The sequence below is a fragment of the Macrobrachium nipponense genome, chromosome 41, assembly GCF_015104395.2.
Source record: "Macrobrachium nipponense isolate FS-2020 chromosome 41, ASM1510439v2, whole genome shotgun sequence".
Lineage (NCBI taxonomy): Eukaryota > Metazoa > Arthropoda > Malacostraca > Decapoda > Palaemonidae > Macrobrachium > Macrobrachium nipponense.
Genome location: NC_061102.1, coordinates 41,054,774 through 41,075,219, shown reverse-complemented (window position 1 = coordinate 41,075,219; position 20,446 = coordinate 41,054,774).

Sequence of the window (20,446 nt, the reverse complement as noted above, 5' to 3'; positions counted from 1 at the left end):
CCTTCTGTCTCCATAGTTATTGATTCAAATTTATCAGAGTTAAATACCATCCTATTTACCTCTGCCCAATCATATACTTTGTAAGGTCTCTTTGTAGCGCGTTCCTATCTTCATCACAAGTAATTTCTCTACTTATTCTTGTGTCATCGGCGAAACTACTCACTACAGTCCTTAATATTACTGTCTATGTCTGCAATCATAATAACAAACAGTAATGCAGCTAACACCGTACCTTGTGGCACACCGGAAATTACCTTAGCTTCATCGATTTCTCATCGTTTGCAATAACTATCTTTTTTCTGTCGTGTAAAAATTCTTTTAACCATCTTTCTACTTTATCCACTATATTATGTTTTCTAATTTTCTTCGCTAATATATTATGGTCTACCTTGTCAAAAGCTTTTGCAAAATCTAGATAAACCACATCTGTTTCATTTCCGCTTTTCATTCAGACGTTAATTTATAATTGTTCGGTCAGACTCCCAAATAACTTGATAGGTAGGAATTTAAGTATAATGTAGATAGTTTGAAACCAATTAGAACTGTCAAAGCCGATTGTATCCATAAAGTTGGTCATGTTCCTGTTTTTCAGAAGGTCCGCACGGTGCCATGACGTTACGCAGTGAGGCTGAGAGTGCGCTGCAAGAGCTTGAAAACAATAAGATTATAGAAAGAGTAGAATTCTCAAGATTATGCATCACCAAGTTGTTTTTACTGTCAAGAAGCAGAATGGATCCCTTAAGGGTTTTGTGGGGATTTTCGTAGAATAATGAAATTCTTCATGAATCTAAATAAATTCCAATTACCTAATATGTCAGAATTAAATTCCAGTGTGGTCTGGATATAAAAATGTATTATACCGGGGGGAGACGACCCCCCTTGATCTCAAGAACGGCTTAGGTTGCAAATGGCAAGTTGCTCCAGAAGACCGTAAATATTTTGTAATTAACACACATTTGGGTCTATATACGATATTTACGCTTACCATTTGGTAATCCATTCTGCTCCTGACAATATTTCCAGAAGTTATTCATTTCCCAATTGTTAGCTTCTTATGATTTGCTTATCCATATCTGGCGGATGATATTGTTATAGGTGGAGACCTCACCAGCTGAAACATGATAAACGAGCAACTAGCAAGAGAGAAAGAGCCCCACCCCTTAACTTGTCCTTTTGTTTTTCATTAATGTTTCTTTGTTTAGTTTTAAAGAGTTTGTTTAACTTTACTGAACACTCGTTAGTATTCAGGGCATTAGAGTGCGGCAAGCAAAGAGCAGTTATTTTAGAGCAAAATTGGCTAACGTCTGAAAAACAAGACTCTTTTAGGGACACTCTCCCCAGAACTTATCAGGTGACTCATTAACGAGATGTTGAAGTTCATGTTGCAATATTGGGAAACATGTTCTCCATTGATACATCCAGCCTTTGAAGTAGTGAGTGGTCATCTGGGGGTACAATCAGGAGGAAGCTCGGATGCAAGAGGGAATAAGGAGGGGATTCTTTCTCTGAATTCTGATGAGAGAGCATTTTTTGGACAGAGAGTTTAACTTTGACAGGACACCATCATTGAAATTATACCTCTTCTTTATTTGTGTGCATGCCACTACAAGGAAAACTTCACACCTCTGATAAAACTCCTGCTGTTGAGCTTTCTTTTCCTGTATGGAGGGGTTTTTTAATCCCTGCATAACTTTAACTCCTAGGTACATTTGGTCCTGTCCATAAATGAGAGAAGGAGGTCTGAATAGCATGGAACATATCATGGAGAACTGTTATTACTGCTTTATCTGACGGGAAAAATTTGTTGAACTCAGTAAACTTTGGAAGAACCCAGTTAAGAACATGAAATAATAATTCATGAAAGGATCATGAAGGGAGTTGATAATCAACTATGTTGCTAATAGTTTCTCAGCGAGCCACTTCTCCGAGAAAAATAGCTTCAGTGCCTCCCACTGTTCCAATAGCCTTTGAACCACGTTACAATTGGAGACAAGCGGCGGCAAGCCATGTACGGACTCCGAAATAATTCTTTCTTTTTTTATAGAAATTAGCCTGTTTCATGGAGGAGTTCACCGACCATTTATATTTGTAATTAATTACTTATCAACACCTTAGAATTATCGCACAAACCCTACGATAATTGAAAATGCTATCGTGCATCGTACCAAGGCCGTTTTTTATCGTACTTGTACGATAATTATCGTACGTGTAGCAACACTGGCAGCAGCTGCTCCTCTTGCCCAGTGTTGCCACAGTCTCGGGTTGGATTTATCGAACTGGCTTCTCAAAATTATGGGGTTTTCAGTAAAAATATCGTACAAAATTGTAGGTTATATCGTAATTATTATCTTACACTGTTTCTGATATTTAACACATTTTTATAATTTGACAAAAATAATGAATATATGTATGATTTCTTTGCAGTCATTAATATCTTGCAATTTACATAATTAAGAAAAAATACAAATGAAACATTTCTCTCTATAAAAACGAAAAAAATGGAATTATAAATAATTAGTTAATGTTATGAACAATTGTTATGAACAAATTATTACTATATTACTATATATGTAGTAAAAATAAGTATTCAGCTTAGAACGTCACTTCCTTCCATAGTGTAAACTAAACTGATAACGAATTAACACGAAGATATGTGAGTTGATAGGCCCACTCATACATCTCTTTAAACACTCCAAAACATCAAAAATCAAAATAGCATCACTGAGTAGTAATTTAAAATAAATATATATAATTAAACATGACTGGTACTGATACCTATCCCATGATGAAGAAATTAATAACAATAATAATTGTATAGTATATCTTTAAGAATCTTCTTTCAAATAAAATTCATGTTCTCTGATGTTCTAGAATAACTGGGCATGATTATTATTCTGGAAAACATATAATTTACAGGAGTAAAATGAACACATGACCCTCCAGAACCTTTGATGCAACTAGCAGAGAGAAAAGAGCCCCATTAACTGTCCTTGTTTTCAGTCTGTTTCTTTGTTTAGTTTTAAAGCAAAGAGCAGTTAGAGCAAAATTGGCTTGCTCTGAAAAACTAGACTTTTTTTTCCTCCTGGCCGTGGGCCCCACGCCAGACGGCCTGACACGGTCTCCTCCCCACCAGTGGCCCCACCGAAGGGGACCAAATCGGTGTCCTCACACAGGCCTCTCAACCCTGACGGCAATACCCAGTTGCCTCCCCACAGGGGGGCCCACTCCTGGCAGCCCAACCCATTTGCTTCCCCTCTAGAGGCCCCACTCCTGGCGGCCAGACCGACTCTCCTCCCTGCCAAGGGCCCCACCAATGGCATTCTAATCTGGTCACCTCCCAAGACAGGGGCCTAAATACTGGCGGCCCGACCTGGGGACCCGCGGCTGTCCCGGCCAGCCTATCCCGGAACACGCGGCAGAGACCGCCCTCCCGTCCCGGTACCCGTAGCAGGCACCGCCCACCCGTCCTGGGACCCGCGGCGGGCCCAGCCAACCCATCCTGAGACACGTAGCGGACACCGCCCACCCGTCCCGGGACGCATGCCGTAAACCGCCCGCCCGTACCGGGACCTGTGGCGGGCCCAGCCAGCCTGTCCCGGGACATGTAGCGGGCACTGCCCGCCCGTCCCGGGACCCACAGCGGGTCCGGCTTAACCGTCATGGGACACGTGGTGGGCACTGCCCGCCCGTCCCAGGATCCGTGGCAGGCTTAGCCTGCCCGTCCCAAGACACGTGGCGGGCACCAGCCACCCGTCCCGGGACACGTGGTGGGCACCGCCCGCCCGTCCATGAACCTACGGCGGGCCCGACCCGCCCGTCCTGGGACACGTGGCGGACACCGCCCGCCCGTCCCGGTAACCACAGCGGACGCATGCCCGCCCATCCCGGGACGCGTGGTGGACCCATGCCCGCCCATCCAAGGACCCGCGGCGGACCCGGCCCGCCCGTCCTGGGATGCGTGGCGGACCCCTGCCCGCCCCTACTGGGACCCACAGCGGGTCCAGCCCGCCTGTCCCGGGACGCGCGGCGGTGTCCGCCACGTGTCCAGGACGGGCGGGCCGGGCCCACTGGGGGTCCCGGGACAGGCGGGCGGTGTCCGCCGCGGAGCCCAAGACTGGCAAGTGATGTCGTGCTACGTGTCACATCCGAACGGTGGCGGACACTCCAGGCGGGCAGACGTCCTCACGCTTTCCCGGAGATTGGCGGGCACGGGCACCCCCCACGGGCTCCCGGAGGACAGACCAGGCAGACCCCAGCCGCCCGTCCCAAGACCCGAAGCGGACCCGGCCCGCCCGTCCCGGGATCTGCGGCGGACACCGCCCTCCCGTCCAGGGATACGTGGCGGATACCGTACGCCCGTCCCGGGACGCATGGTAAACACCGCCCGCCCAGCCTGCCAGTCCCGGGACACGTGGCGGGCACCGGCCCACCCGTCCCGGGACACGTGGCAGACACCAGCCACCCATCCCTGGAACCGCCGCGGGCCCAGCCCGCCCATCCTGGGACACGCGGTGGACACTGCCCGCCCGTCCAGGGACCAGTGGCGGACGTCTGCCCGCCCATCCCGGGACCAGAGGCGGATGCCTGCCTGCCCGTCCCGGGACCAGTGTCGGACGCCTGCCCGCCTGTCCCGGGAACCGCGGCGGGCCCGGCCCGCCTGTCCCGGGACCAGTGGCGGACGCCTGCCTGTCCATCCCGGGACCCGCGGCGGGCCCGGCCCACCCATCCCAGGACCCGTGGCAGACGCCTGCCCACCGGTCCTGGGACCCTCGGCGGGCCCAGCCTGCCGATCCCAGGACCAGTGGCGGATGCCTGCCTGCCTGTCCTGGGGCCTGGTGGTAGGCCCGGCCTGCCCGTCCAGTGGTGGACGCCTGCCTGCCCGTCCCGGGACCCGCGGCGGGCCCGGCCCACCCGTCCCGGGACCAGTGGCAGACACCTGCCCGCCCATCCCGGGACCCACGGCGGGCCCGGCCCGCCCGTCCCAGGACCAGTGGCGGACGCTTTCCCGCCCGTCCCGTGACCAGTGGCGGACGCTTTGGCCCGACGCTTTCCCCCGCTCTGTCCCGGGACCACCAGTGGCGATGCTTTCCACCCGCCGGGGGGGCCCGTCCCGGGACCAGCGGCTGGCCCGGCCAGCGTCCTGGGACCAGTGGCGGACGCCTGCCCACCCATACCGGGACCCGCGGCGGGCCCGGCCCCCCCATCCCAGGACCAGTGGTGGACGCCTGCCCGCCCGACCCGCCCGTCCCGGGACCAGTGGCGGACGCCTGCCCTCCTGTCCCGTGACCCGCGGCGGGCCCGGCCCGCCCGTTTCAGGACCCGTGGCGGGCCTGGCCTGCCCATCCTGGGATCAGTGGCAGACGCCTGCCCGCCCGTCCCGGGACCCGCGGCAGGCCCGGCCCGGCCCGCCCGTCCCGGGACCAGTGGCGGACGCCTGCCCGCCCGTCCCGGGACCAGTGGTGGATGCCTGCCCGCCCGTCCCTGGGCATCTCACAGGTGTTCTTTCACCATCCATAGTGCATTTCTGGGATTTCATCAGGAACTGCTCAATTGTTTGATCAGAGGTGTTGCTGCCCCAAATAGAATCATAATGATATATGGTGAAGTAACCTCTCTCTGTAAATAGTCAGTATTCTTCTTCTGGTATGGTTTTGTCTAACTTTTATATCTGTTGCAAGTACAACCGAGCAGATTTGGCATAATTAAGATGCCCTGCTGCATGGAAAGTGGGGAATCATTTCCCTCACACAATAGAGGTACATTTTCCAGTTTCCTGTCCTTTCTGCTCTGATAAAATGCCAATAGTTATTATAAATTGGTAATTTTGTGTATGAAAAATTATATTATGTTATAAATGCATCTGCTGGATTCCCCACTTTTTAAAATATACATGTATCATATTTCAAGCTCAGAATATTAATAAAAAAAGGTGGCCATATTGGGCGCCATCTTGGCTTATGCTACTTACTGGCTGTTGATCTTCTAAATACTTATTTTATTATATTTCTTGTATCTGAAAACTTAGGGATAGACACCAAGTAGTTTATGTTTGTATCTTGTCTAGAAGCAAAGTTATGTAAAAAATGGGAAATGGGCAGCCATTTGGACGCCATCTTGAATTTCCAAGATTGCACAAGGTGGGTACCCTGGGACTTTTAGTAAGTCATTCTGTGCATGTTCCTGCATCTATTCTGAAAAAAAATCAGCTTGTTACAATCTATGTCCAGGTTTTGGGGCTATATTAACTAATGCTCTTGGACTAATATACAATTTGACAAGTTCAGTTTTTCTTCAGAGGACATAATTCACCTTAAACTTTTTGATTCACTGTTCGTTTTTCATATTGCATCATAAAACACTATCTCGTTCACGATTTAATATTCCATTTGAGTAACTCATCTTGCATTTCCTCATTTCCCTTTCATAACCGTCTATACCAACGTTCGTTCCTCGCTGCCATAGTGGTCCTCAGTATTAGACCTTTCAGACCTCGCATCGTTCCCTTCCATTTCTTTCCAACGTCAGCCTGTTATCCCGAGAAATAGTCGAGGTTAATGTCTGAACGCGAGAATTGCGATTACGAATTGCTGTTAAGATTGCTGAAAACCTGGAACGTAACGGAGCTTACAATTTAGGAATATCTTCATGAGAAGAACTAACAAGGCTATTCCATATTATGTATGATGTGTATTATTAACTTTAGCAACTTAGTAGCAATGGAAATATTTTAAAGTATCGTTCAGCCTGAATTAACTTTAATTACCTTACATTCAGACTTATACATCTGAAGAGAAAGCGAACAGTTGCAAACAGTGTTGATACCAGGACCAGCATAATTCTTTCGTCTCTCATAAGCGATAATTAGTACCCCGAGACATATGCTACCAGACACCATGCATTAACTTTCGAGTTGCTGTGCATGGTTGGTTGGTCGTTTCTTGTGATAATGCAGGAGCGAAGCCAAGTGTCTTTGGGAGATTTATCGGAACGAAGAACCACTGAACAAGAAACAGCCATATGGTTCATTAATAAATTCCCAAGACTATTAAGCTGTAACTAAATGTTTGAATATGAAATGTAATGCAGGTTAATATATTGTTATGTATCGTAATATTACAATTCTCGTCACTCACAAAGTGTTAGAGAAGCAAGAATATTGAGGTCGTTGATACAAAAGTTTTAATTCATCGTGCACAATCATTTTTTTTACCAAGTAAGCAGAGGCGAGGTTTATTCACAACAGTTAAGTGATTTCCTTTATCCTGATTATATTCAGTAAGTTCACCGAGTTCATCCATACCAGCACATTCAACTTTGGGAATAAATAGCAGTAAAAACACGATTTCGTTTTGATATTAATGAAAAGATTTTTTTGTGCGTGTGTGTGTGTGTGGAAGAGAGAGAGAGAGAGAGAGAGAGAGAGAGAGAGAGTCATAAGAAAGAAAATTGGAAGCAAATATTAAACTGATAAAAGGCCAGTGCATGGGAGCTGTTACTTTAAGAGGCTTGCTAAGCCAGTCAGTGCGAAAGGGAACTCGAGTCAGCGGATTACTCCCACGAAGAAATCCGATGGCCTTTCATTACAATGACGTACCAAGGGAGTATCACCTCTAATTTTTTTTCTCCTTTTCGACGCGACGAAAAGTTGTCCAATCTGAGCCGCAAATAGCGCGGATTTTAATCGGAACTACAGCTGCTGTGAAGCTGAAAGTCGCCCGGATGTTTCTCTCTCTCAGAGAGGAACTTACTTGTCTCTTCCTGGAAGTTAATGCTCGTGTGTGTGTGTATACATATATATATATATATATATATATATATATATATATATATATATATATGATATATTATATAATATATGTATAGATATGTATATTATATACATATATATATATATATATATATACTAATATAGTATATATATATACACACACACACACAACATACATACATACAGTTTTCCTCTTCTCTATATAACCATAATATATAATATATATATAAATATATAATATATATATATATATATGTGTGTGTGTGTGTGTGTGTGTATATATATATATATATATATATTATATATATATATATATATATATATATGAATAATGATCACACCCCCGTGATTCATATAAATTAATCGAGCTACAATTGTCCTTTAATATCTAATTCGCTCTACCTCGGAATTAATATATTTTCATATATATAAACCGAGGGGAATTTTTTAGTTAATAATTTTGAGAGCACGAAATTATCGTCAACTAAAAAAATTCCATTTCGGTTTAAACATGTATGGAAATATATCAATTCCGAGGTAGAGCGAATTAGATATTAGGAACATTTATAGCTCGAATAATGATATACTATATATATATATATATATATATATATATATATATATGTATATATATACATATATACATATATATACATATGTGTATATATATATATATATATATATATATATATACGTATATATATATATATATATATATATATATATATATATACATATATATATTTATATATATATATATATATAAATATCAGTATATATATAGATATATATATACTATTTATATATATATATATCATATAGTATATATATATATATATATATATATATATACATATATAATATATAATATATATATACATATATATATATATATATAGTTATATATATATATATATATATATATATATATATATATATATCTATATATATTATATATATATAAGATATAGATATATATATATATATATACGTATATATATATATATATATATATATATATATATATAATATATATATATATATCACACTGACGGACGCAACTAACTACCGGGGAAAAACAGAAGAGGAACGTGTCAGTACACGAAAAATTTATTAAAATCATCTCTGCCCCGAATTGATCAATCAGAGCCGTAAGAATTGATGAAATTCTGAAAATAGATTTTTCGAAACAGAACCGTAAAACAGGCAACATGGTGTTTTTCCAGTCCAGCCAGAGTAATTAAATCAAAATACAAATGTTCGGGGGGTTTTGTGTGTGTGTATTGCGGGGGGGGGGGGGCGGTGAGGGTGGGAGTCTCGTCACAAAGGGAGAGCACCAGCGCCCTCGGGAAAAGGAAAGGTCATAATAAATAATGATAAAGGGAATTCTAAGCTTAAAGTACTCCAAAGTTTGGTCGGAGAGAAAAGAAAACAGCAAGGTTGATATTTAGCCTATGTGCACGGTACGGAATTACAGTACGATAATTTTGCCAAAGCACGGTACGATACAGTTCAGGTACGGAAAAAATGGGCAAATTCCGTACCGTACCTTACTTTAGGCTTGGATATATCACTTACCAGTTACTGCTAATGCGTATTTGGCCGCTTCAATAACTTCACTAGTAGATTACTAAGGTAATTTATATTTCAGTTTGTAATATATTATGCACGTCTATATATGTGCGTGTGTGTGTAATTCCTTAATTAACATGTGTATGTCTGTGTCTAATTCTTGGTTTAGACAATATTATTATTATGCAAAGAATCATAATATTTGGGAAATGTTTTGAATAAGATTTCATACATTGTATTACATGAACCAAATAAATAGTTTCTTGGCAAAATATGTTTTATGAATCCAAAAGTGAATACTCTTGGACAATGTTGAAAACAAGGGAACAATATTTATAATAACTAGTAATATAGCAAATTTTCGTATTCACTAATATTCTTAGCAGCAGCAGTAGCAGCAAGCAGCAGTAGTAGTAATTGTCGTTGTTATTCTATTGTGATTAGACATTACTAGTAGTATCTATTACTATTCTTAGCTTAAGGTCTAAAAAAAATAAATTATTTCTTTCTTTCTTTCTTTAGTGACTACTGACTTGGGATAGGAGGAATCATACTGTTAATACTATCATCATCATCATCATCATTATCATTGCAACAACTGAATATATAGACGTGTACTTATAAATCCCCTTTGCTAATTTACACCTGTTAACATTGAAATTTCAATAAAGAAGAGATTTTACTGATCTAGATTGAGTTAGCTTATAGTACGTTAAAGGAACGGAATTACGATACGTTATCTTTACCGTACTGTACGGTACGGAAAAATTATTGAGGGTACGGTACAAAATTACAGTATGGTATTTTTAGCCAGGTACGAAGTACGGGAAAACGTTCCGTACCGTACCGTGCTACCAGCCTTGCTTGTCAGTTACGGCATTTCAAGGGATGCTGATACAGAATACACCGTTTGTTGTGGGTTCGGGTTGGGGGGGTGGGGGGCGGTTGGTGTTGGGCCAGTAGTAGTGCATCTTGTTCGGTACACGTGCACTATAGGGATTACCTATGGTGCTTTGCAGCGTCCCTTCGACCCCAAGCTGCAGCCACTTTCATTCCCTTTACTGAACCTCCTTTCACATTCTCTTCCATTTTACTGTCTACCCTCTCCTAACAACTGTTTCATTGCGCATCAGCGAGGTTTTCCTCCTGTTACACCTTTCCAACCTTTTCACCCTCGATTTCTGTTTGAGCGCTGAATGACCTCACAGGTCTCTGGGGACTTAGGTCCTTGACCTGAAATCTTTATATTCCAGTTGCTCAGAATATACTTTAGAATTTGCTTAGTATAACGGTGGGGAACTCCATCACCGCTGGGCAGTGAATGTCAGCATATTCCATATTTTTCAATTAGCTAAATAGATTGTAGCATGATTAGATTATTTCTTGCAAAGTTTTGTAGTACGAGTATTTTACATAAGTAACGTTTATAGGCATGAATGACCATAGCTGTTATGATGCCTTGTTACAGAATTAATTACTTCTAATAAAGAACATATCTTCAGGCACTCATCGTTACCTCAGGAGGCAAAAGTCGCATTTACGGTTTTATAATTGCTATGATTTTAGTTTCTCCGGAGACTAAGGGAAATGATCAGCTCCAACACTGCCCTTTACCGGTTTTTCTCTAAGATACTGAAAGTCATTTCATCTTCCCCAAAAAGAGCCGAGTTGTTGAATATTCATGCCACGGCTGACACTATGAATCGCTTCCCCACTCGATGGATATAAGTAGGTTGGGGGTAACAGCTCCCTGCAAAGATTAATAATAGTCTTAAGAACCTCCTTCCTTCCCAGAAGGGACACGGCGTCTCCTCTTGACAGTATATCCAGCAGCAAAAGGATAAGAATAGAATAGAATATAGAATTTATTCCAAGAGCCGAAAGCTGTGACCTATGAGGTCATTCAGCACTGAAACGCAAATTGATAGTGAAAAAATGAAACAGTTGGTGAAAAGTCAGATGGAAGACAGAGAATATGAACGGAGGTGCAGTAAAAGGAATAAAAGGTATCGCAGATATTGACCGAAGGGACGCTAAAAAGAATATTAAGTAATGCCTACAGCGCCACACGTGAGGTGCACTGGCGGTACTATCCCTCAGAGTTAAAGGGATAAGGATAAACACATCCAGGTGAGGACTTCCACTGCGGAAATGAGTGATGGGAATTGGTCAGATGAGTTTGGGAAATTGTCATCCCGGAGAATTGGTAGTGTCTAGGACTCTGGGATGTCTGTGCATGTCAGAATCGATAGACATGCAAATAGACAGGTGCTGTGAAAACGATATACAGATGGGAGTACGAATGGTGTGGATTAAGAGGGGAGAATTCTAACAAGAAAGATAGGCTAAGGCTTGTGTGTTGTAACAGAGACAGATATGTGTCTTAAAAGGAACTAGATTCTTTATTCAATTCTGCTCAACACATGTAACATTTGTTGGTTTAAAGTTTCTCAACAATATGGTTCTCGACTTCAATCTTTTACATGCACGCACACATATATGTACTACACACACACACACACATATATCTATATAGTATATATATATATATATATATATATATATATATATATATATATATATATACTATATAACACACACACACATACATATATATATATATATATATATATATATATATATATATATATATATATATACATGTATTATATATAGTGTCTGTGTATGTATATATATATATATATATGATGAGAGAGAGAGAGAGAAACGAAATAGATTAGGCGGCATTCGAGTAAAGAGATTGTTCATGCTAATTCAGTGCCACCATTTCTCTGGTCAAAGCAGAATAATTAATGAAATAAATTTTGACATAGGGCTTTACTTACGTCATTGAGATATGAAAAACATATGTTGTCACTGATTTGGTCCTTTTTTTCTATTTGCACTCTGCATTATGAATTGTTATATGTGAAATTGCAAAAATTTTGTAAATATGCTCTTGAAAAAAAAGGATCTACCTCAAAACCATTAATTAATAATAATTAATAATTATTATCAATAATAAAAATTAAAAATAATAATGAATAATAAGAATAATGATAATAATAATAATAATAATAATAATAATAATAATAATAATAACACCATCAGCTTCCCCAAAAATACAATGCGCAACTGGAATACAATACTTACAAGCCCTGGAATAAGACTAGCAGAGGTTAATATCAGGAGAGGGATCTTCCAGGGCGACTCATTGTCCCCACTCTTCGTAGTAGCCATGATTCCCATGACAAAAGTACTACAGAAGATGGATGCCGGGTACCCACTCACGAAAAGAAGCAACAGAATCAACCATCTGATGTTCATGGACGACATCAAGCTGTATGGGAAGAGCATCAAGGAAATAGATACCCTAATCCAGACTGTAAGGATTGTATCTGGGGACATCAGGATGGAGTTTGGAATAGAAAAATGCGCCTTAGTCAACATACAAAAAGGCAAAATAACGAGAACTGAAGGGAGAAAGCTACCAGATGGGAGCAACATCAAACACATAGATGAGACTGGATACAAATACCTGGGAATAATGGAAGGAGGGGATATAAAACACCAAGAAATGAAGGACACGATCAGGAAAGAATATATGCAAAGACTCAAGGCGATTCTCAAGTCAAAACTCAACGCCGGAAATATGATAAAAGCCATAAACACATGGGCAGTGCCAATAATCAGATACAGCGCAGGAATAGTGGAATGGACGAAGGCAGAACTCCGCAGCATAGATCAGAAAACCAGGAAACATGACAATACACAAAGCACTACACCCAAGAGCAAATACGGACAAACTATACATAACAAGAAAGGGAGGAGGGAGAGGACTACTAAGTATAGAGGATTGCGTCAACATCGACAACAGAGCACTGGTGCAATATCTGAAAACCAGTGAAGACGAGTGGCTAAAGAGTGCATGGGAAGAAGGACTAATAAAAGTAGACGAAGACCCAGAAATATACAGAGACAGGACAATGACAAACAGAACAGAGGAGTGGCACAACAAACCAATGCACGGACAATACATGAGACAGACTAAAGAACTAGCCAGCGATGACACATGGCAATGGCTACAGAGGGGAGAGCTAAAGAAGGAAACTGAAGGAATGATAACAACGGCATAAGATCAGGCCCTAAAAACCAGATATGTTCAAAGAACGATAGACGGAAATAACATCTCTCCCATATGTAGAAAGTGCAATACGAAAAATGAAACCATAAACCACATAGCAAGCGAATGCCCGGCACTTGCACAGAACCAGTACAAAAAGAGGCATGATTCAGTGACAAAAGCCCTCCACTGGAGCCTGTGCAAGAAACATCAGCTACCTTGCACTAATAAGTGGTACGAGCACCAACCTTAGGGAGTGATAGAAAACGATCAGGCAAAGATCCTCTGGGACTATGGTATCATAACAGATAGGGTGATACGTGCAAATAGATCAGACGTGACGTTGATTGACAAAGTCAAGAAGAAAGTATCACTCATTGATGTCGCAATACCATGGGACACCAGAGTTGAAGAGAAAGAGAGGGAAAAATGGATAAGTATCAAGATCTGAAAATAGAAATAAGAAGGATATGGGATATGCCAGTGGAAATTGTACCCATAATCATAGGAGCACTAGGCACGATCCCAAGATCCCTGAAAAGGAATCTAGAAAAACTAGAGGCTGAAGTAGCTCCAGGACTCATGCAGAAGAGTGTGATCCTAGAAACGGTGTACATAGTAAGAAAAGTGATGGACTCCTAAGGAGGCAGGATGCAACTCGGAACCCCACACTATAAATACCACTCAGTCGAATTGGAGGAATGTGATAGAGCAAAAGAAAAAAAAAAAAAAAGAAATAATAATAATAATCACTCAGCAACCATTTTCGCATATGAACAGTAAACAGAGTACTGATCTTAGCTTACGATTGCCCCTGGTATCATTTTCAAGGAACTGAAGATGATAGAAGAATTATCTAAAGGTAAGAGTGAGGCCTTTGTAATTATTACGTCTGTAAATATGCAAAAAAACAAGAAGAAATTAAAAAACAAATTTCACTTCATGAGTCTTCTTAATACATAATATAATGATATTAGAAGAGAGAAACCCCTTCTTGAGGCAAGGTCTGTTGAATAATATGGCTGCATTATGCGAATTGATTTTATAGCGAGTTTTCTCAATTTTTCTTATAATTCGCTTTTCATGCTCGTCAATATTGGTCAATAGTAGGCCAGTGTTCATTTTTCGATGTATAGAAGCAGCGTGTTTATCACAGCAGGAATTCTTTCTGTCTTCGAATACTGTAGGTCACGGGTGACCAGATTTTTGGACTCCGAGATCTACTCTGAAGACTGAAAATCTTTTACGATATACCATCTACACAATCACATATTATTATTACGTGGGGAAAAGAAATTCAAGTAGCGCCATAGTACGATCAAACATGAGGTACAATTGCCCCACTTATATATATATTATATATATATATATATATATATATATATATATATATAATATATATATATAATATATATATAGTTTTTATTTTTTATTTTTTAATGATAGGATTTTTGGGGGGTACGGCGATCGACCAAACAAGTGGCCGCGATCGTTTCGCCACCTCTGCTGTAGGTTACTGAAATCTAGATCGTAAATCCGTAGATTTTCCCTTTTGGATGGTCTTATCTCTGTGATCTCTTTTCCTTTTTCTGGCGTATATTTCTGGTATTTCTAGTACTCTTTCAGTCGACATGTTTCGACCAGCTCGATGGTGAGGTGGATGTGTAGATACAGGGTGCTTTAGGCTTTATTTATAGCAAGCCTCCTTTCATACAGTGATGGTTGTGCGCGTTTTTGTGTGCGAGAGCTGGAATGCACGTTAGTCGGCGTATTATTAGGAGGGTTGCTGCCGCAGATGCATGCTCCTGATTGGTTCACTCATCTGGGGTGCCAGTGGGTGCCACCCTTCGTCTCCTGTGTGGTATCAAGACTAGGCTTCTCTATCCCGATGTGTAGGGCTTCCAGGAGGTGTAGGCTGCAATGGTCGGTCACTTGATCTGTTATCTCTATGTGAAGGATAATGTCATTACTTTTTATTCTCAGGTTATGAGCAGTCCTGGCTTGATTAAATATGGCACCCTCCTGGGCATGACAGGCGATCCTCTTGGTAGTCATACCGATGTAAGAGCCAAGGCACTCTCGGACGGGGCATTTGTATCAGACTACGTGGTTTTCTTTAATGGATCCTACTTTGGTAGGGGGCGAGTCGGGTCTTTTTCTCATCACCAGGCTGCTGGTAATCTTATTCCTGTAAAATATGATGAGTTTAATCTTCTACTTAGGATCAGACGGGCTGATGTTACCTTCAATGAAGGTCTTGAGTGCGCGTTTGTCTTTATATCCTTTATTAAAAGAGTTTGCTGTCATCAAAGGTGTCGGGACGAGGTTCTGGTACCATCTGTTCATGGCACCACTAATGCACTTGCCTACATCCCTACTTGTATGTCCGTTATCGATGAGTATCTGGACAGAACGTTCCAGCTCTCCATGGATATCAGTCCAGAAGGAGCAGCGCGAAAGAGCTCTTCTGACAAGGGGCTGATGGCTGATTGCTTATATCTCTCGTGGCACTAACTCTCTCCATTGAGCATCATTCCAAGGTTCATAGGTTTCGTGTACGCCTTCGTGTTGGAGCTTTATAATTATAATTATAATTATAATTATGATTTTAATTATATAATTATATAATTATATGATTATATAATTATATAATCATAATTTAGCAAGAAGAAAATGGAAGTAAAAATTTAACTTAATGGGTGTTTTTCATAATGACAACAATGATTCAATAATAATGATGTACACGTACGCACACACACTCAAAGGCTAAGCTTACATTTCCTATGAATAATTTAGAACTCCCAAAACTAATTCAATTCACAGGCATGTTTCGAAAGGAAAATTAATTTTGAGTTGCTGATGTTATGGATTTTTTTTTTAACGCTATCTCTTTTCGCGGCCCCTTTCATATTCCATCTCATGTAAATTTCATGCATTACTTTCATATCCTCTTGATAAGTTACACTCAGCTACAAACTTGCTTTTGATGATATATGTAAATGAAATTCAGAGCTTCGATTTCCATTTTTGTTTTACAATACCCACTCCGAGCTGTCTTGGGGTCGTTAGTCGGGCATCAGACAAAATATAGTCTTCTTCCGTTCATAAAGATGGATTCTTTTTGTTCATAAAGATGGATTCTTTTGTTCATAAATATGGATTCTTTTGTTCATAAAGATGGATTCTTTTGTTCATAAAGATTGATTCTTTTTGTTCATAAAGATGGATTCTTTTGTTCATAAAGATGGATTCGTTTTTTCATACAGATGGATTCTTTGGTTCATAAAGATGGATTCTTTCGTTCATAAAGATTGATTCTTTTTGTTCATAAAGATGGATTCTTTTGTTCATAAAGATGGATTCGTTTTTTCATACAGATGGATTCTTTGGTTCATAAAGATGGATTCTTTCGTTCATACAGCTCGATTCTTTTGTCCATAAAGATGGATTCTTTGGTTCTTACAGATGAATTCTTTTGTTCATAAAGATGGATTCTTTGGTTCTTACAGATGAATTCTTTTGTTCATAAAGATGGATTCTCTGGTTCATAAAGATAAATTCTTTTGTTCATATAGATGGATTCTTTATTTCATACAGCTGGATTGTTTTATTCATAAAGATGGACTCTTCGGTTCATGAAGATGGATTCTTTCGTTCATAAAGATGGATCCTTTAGATCATACAGATGGATTTTTTGGTCCGTAAAGATGGATTCTTTGGTTCATAAACTGAATTTTTGGTTCATAACGATGGAATCTTTCGTTCATACAGATGAATTCCAAATAGAAAACCACAGTCTCATTCGAAACTGAGTTCTGTTGAATATATTTTTAGCTTTTATGAATAAAGTGGAATGATTGTATCAGTAGGCATTCAGTCACCGTTCCAAAGGGAGTGCACCACCGTTAATTTTCAGCCTTTGTTTTGCCCTTCTATAATAAACGCTATGCTTACCCTTTAAATTTTTGCGTGACGAAAATATTGATAATAATCATTTATGGCAGTATTTCAACAACTTCGACCATCAAACACAATAATTTCATAGAGAAAAAGAATTTTCCTGTATTCGTTAGTTTCTAAGGTTTCCAGTCTGCATAGTAACAACAAAGGCAAAATGCATTTCATGCTCCTGCTGTTATTAGTAATGAATTCATTCTGATTATCTTTATCAATTGTTAATGGTTTCTGGTATCAGAAATGTGCTCTTAATATTGCTGCACTAGACACTTACAATATATATATATATATATATATATATATATATATATATATATATATATATATATATATATATATATATATAAAATATATATATATATATATACATATATATATATATATATATATATATATATATATATATATATATATATACGCACAGGCAAAATCTCGCACATAAATATATATATATATATATATATATATATATATATATATATATATATATATATATATATATATATATGTGTGCGTGTGTGTGTGTGTGTGTGTACACAGAAAGTATAAGTGAAATCTGGAAATACCAACGTGTCGCTATCCAAAACTGTTTATTTAACATTACAAAAGGATAAAACTATCTATTTAATCCAGGCCTGAAAGCAAAATGAAGTGGCGTCATTAGCATCTGCTTCAGACAAAACAAAATTTTGAATACAGAAAAATGATACGATTTGCCTCATTAGACTGCTTGGTTATGTAATATGTTGTTACCCTAATCCATTTTTCAGAAACTGCATCATTAGGCATGATAAAAGACCTTTGATGGTGCTCATTAACGAATTTTCTGTATGCACTAAAATCATTTGTATGCGCCTCAGCCATCTTCTCATTATCTTTCCCTTTCTTCCGAGTAAGCGGAGTTCCTCGCCCGGTTGCTTGCTTACGAGAGAGAGAGAGAGAGAGAGAGAGAGAGAGAGAGACCGGAAAAGCAGACGAAGATTACATGAGGAAGATCCATTTATGGAAAAGTTTCGCTAGGAGTTTGAAAATACAAGGTAAAGTCTGGAGGCTGGAGAAAGAAAGACAAAAGTCCACAGCGGAAGCGTTGATAGAATATTTTAATATATTGAGATTGGTAGTTGGTACAGTAATGACTGGCATTTTTGATAAGCAGCAAGTTTGTCTAAGACTGTGTTTATGTGAAAACTGGTATGTAGAGGATCTTAGGCAAGGATATGCTACTCCCCTGTGACTGTTTAACATTGACGTGGAATAACGAGATAAATCGTTGTACGTTACAAATATCTTGCTTTAACCAGACCACTGAGCTAATTAACAGCTCTCCTAGGGCTGGCCCGAAGGATTAGATATATTTACGTGGCTAGGAACCTATTGATTACCTAGCAACAGGACGTACAGCTTATTGTGGGATCCGAACCACATTATATCGTGAAATTAATTTTTAATCGCTAGAAATAAATTTCCGATTCCGCGTTGGCAGAGCAGGGAATCGAACTCGCGATTACTGAATCGGTAGGCGAGCATGTTAACCACTCGTCCAACGAGGAAATTATAAACTGTTGTAAAAGCATATGCAGGCGCCGCTTTGCGGGAAATAAGAAGACTGGATAGACCATTCAGTTCTGATGATGGATTATACGATGATTAGCAGTGTTAGAGAATGGTTGACTGATTGAACAATTCATTTATCGGGCCAATTTTAGTATTTGAAATGGTTCAAACTCGTTTGCATAAAGAAACTATTAAAAGTCTTCCCTGCAATGGAAATGTATGCAAATGGAATTATAGGTGATGAATTAGCTAACGTAAGTGTTGTTACAGAAAAGACGAAGAAGAGCAAAGGAAACCGTAGAATAAATGAAGATAGGTAATGCGAAAAAAAAGTTGGAATGTAAGAGATATTGGCTCAATACCTATTGAAAGTAGTGGAATGTGTCCGTTCACCGTAAAGATGAAAAGAAAAGGCCTGCTCTCACGAAGAATTACCATCGTACTTTTATGTAGATCAAGGGTAATTGACAGGCGGGAAGGCGTCCGCCGAGCGTCCCGGGACGCTCGCGGACGCCTGCCTGCCCGTCCCAGGACGCTCGGCGGACGCCTGCCCGCCCATCCCGAGACGCTCGGCGCACGCCTGCCCCGCCCGTCCCGGACGCTTGGGCGGACGCCTCCCGCCCGTCACGGGACGCTCGGCGGACGCCAGCCCGCCGTCCCGGGACGCTCGGCGGACGCCTGCCGCCCTGTCCCGGGACGCTCGGCGGACGCCTGCCCGCCCGCCCGGGATGCTCGGCGTACGCCTGCCCGCCCGTCCCGGGACCCGCGGCGGACGCCTGCCCGCCCCGTCCCGGGACCCGTGGCGGACAGCCTGCCCGCCCGTCCCGAGACGCTCGGCGGACGGGGCCTGCCCGCCCGTCCGAGACGCTCGCGGACGCCTGCCCGCCCGTCCCAGGACGCTCGGCGGACGCCTGCCCGCCCCGTCCTGGGACGCTCGGCGGACGCCAGCCCGCCCGGCCCTGACGCTCGGGTCGGACGCCTGCCCCCCTGTCCCCGGGACGCTCGGCGGACGCCTGCCCGCCGTCCCGGGACGCTCGGCGGACGCCTGCCAGCCCGTCCCGGTACGCTCGGAACGGACAGCCTGCCCACCCGTCCCGGGACGCTCGGGGGGCGGACAGCCTGCCCGCCCGTCCCGGGACCCGAGGCGGACGCCTGCCGCCCGTGCCCGGGACTCTCGCGGACGCCTGCCCGCCCGTCCCGGGACGCTCGGGCGGACGCCTGCCCGCCCGTCGAGACGCTCGGCGTACGCCTGCCCGCCCATAAACCCGGGACGCTCGGCGGACGCCTGCCCGCCCGTCCCGGGAACCCGCGGCGGACGCTGCCCGCCCGCCCCCGTCCCAGGACTCTCTCGGGGACGCCTGCCCGCCCGTCCCAGGGACGCTCGGCGGACGCCTGCCCGCCCGTCCCTGGACCCGCGGCAGGACGCCTGCCCGCCCGTCCCGGGACGCTTGGCGGACATCCTGCCCGCCCGT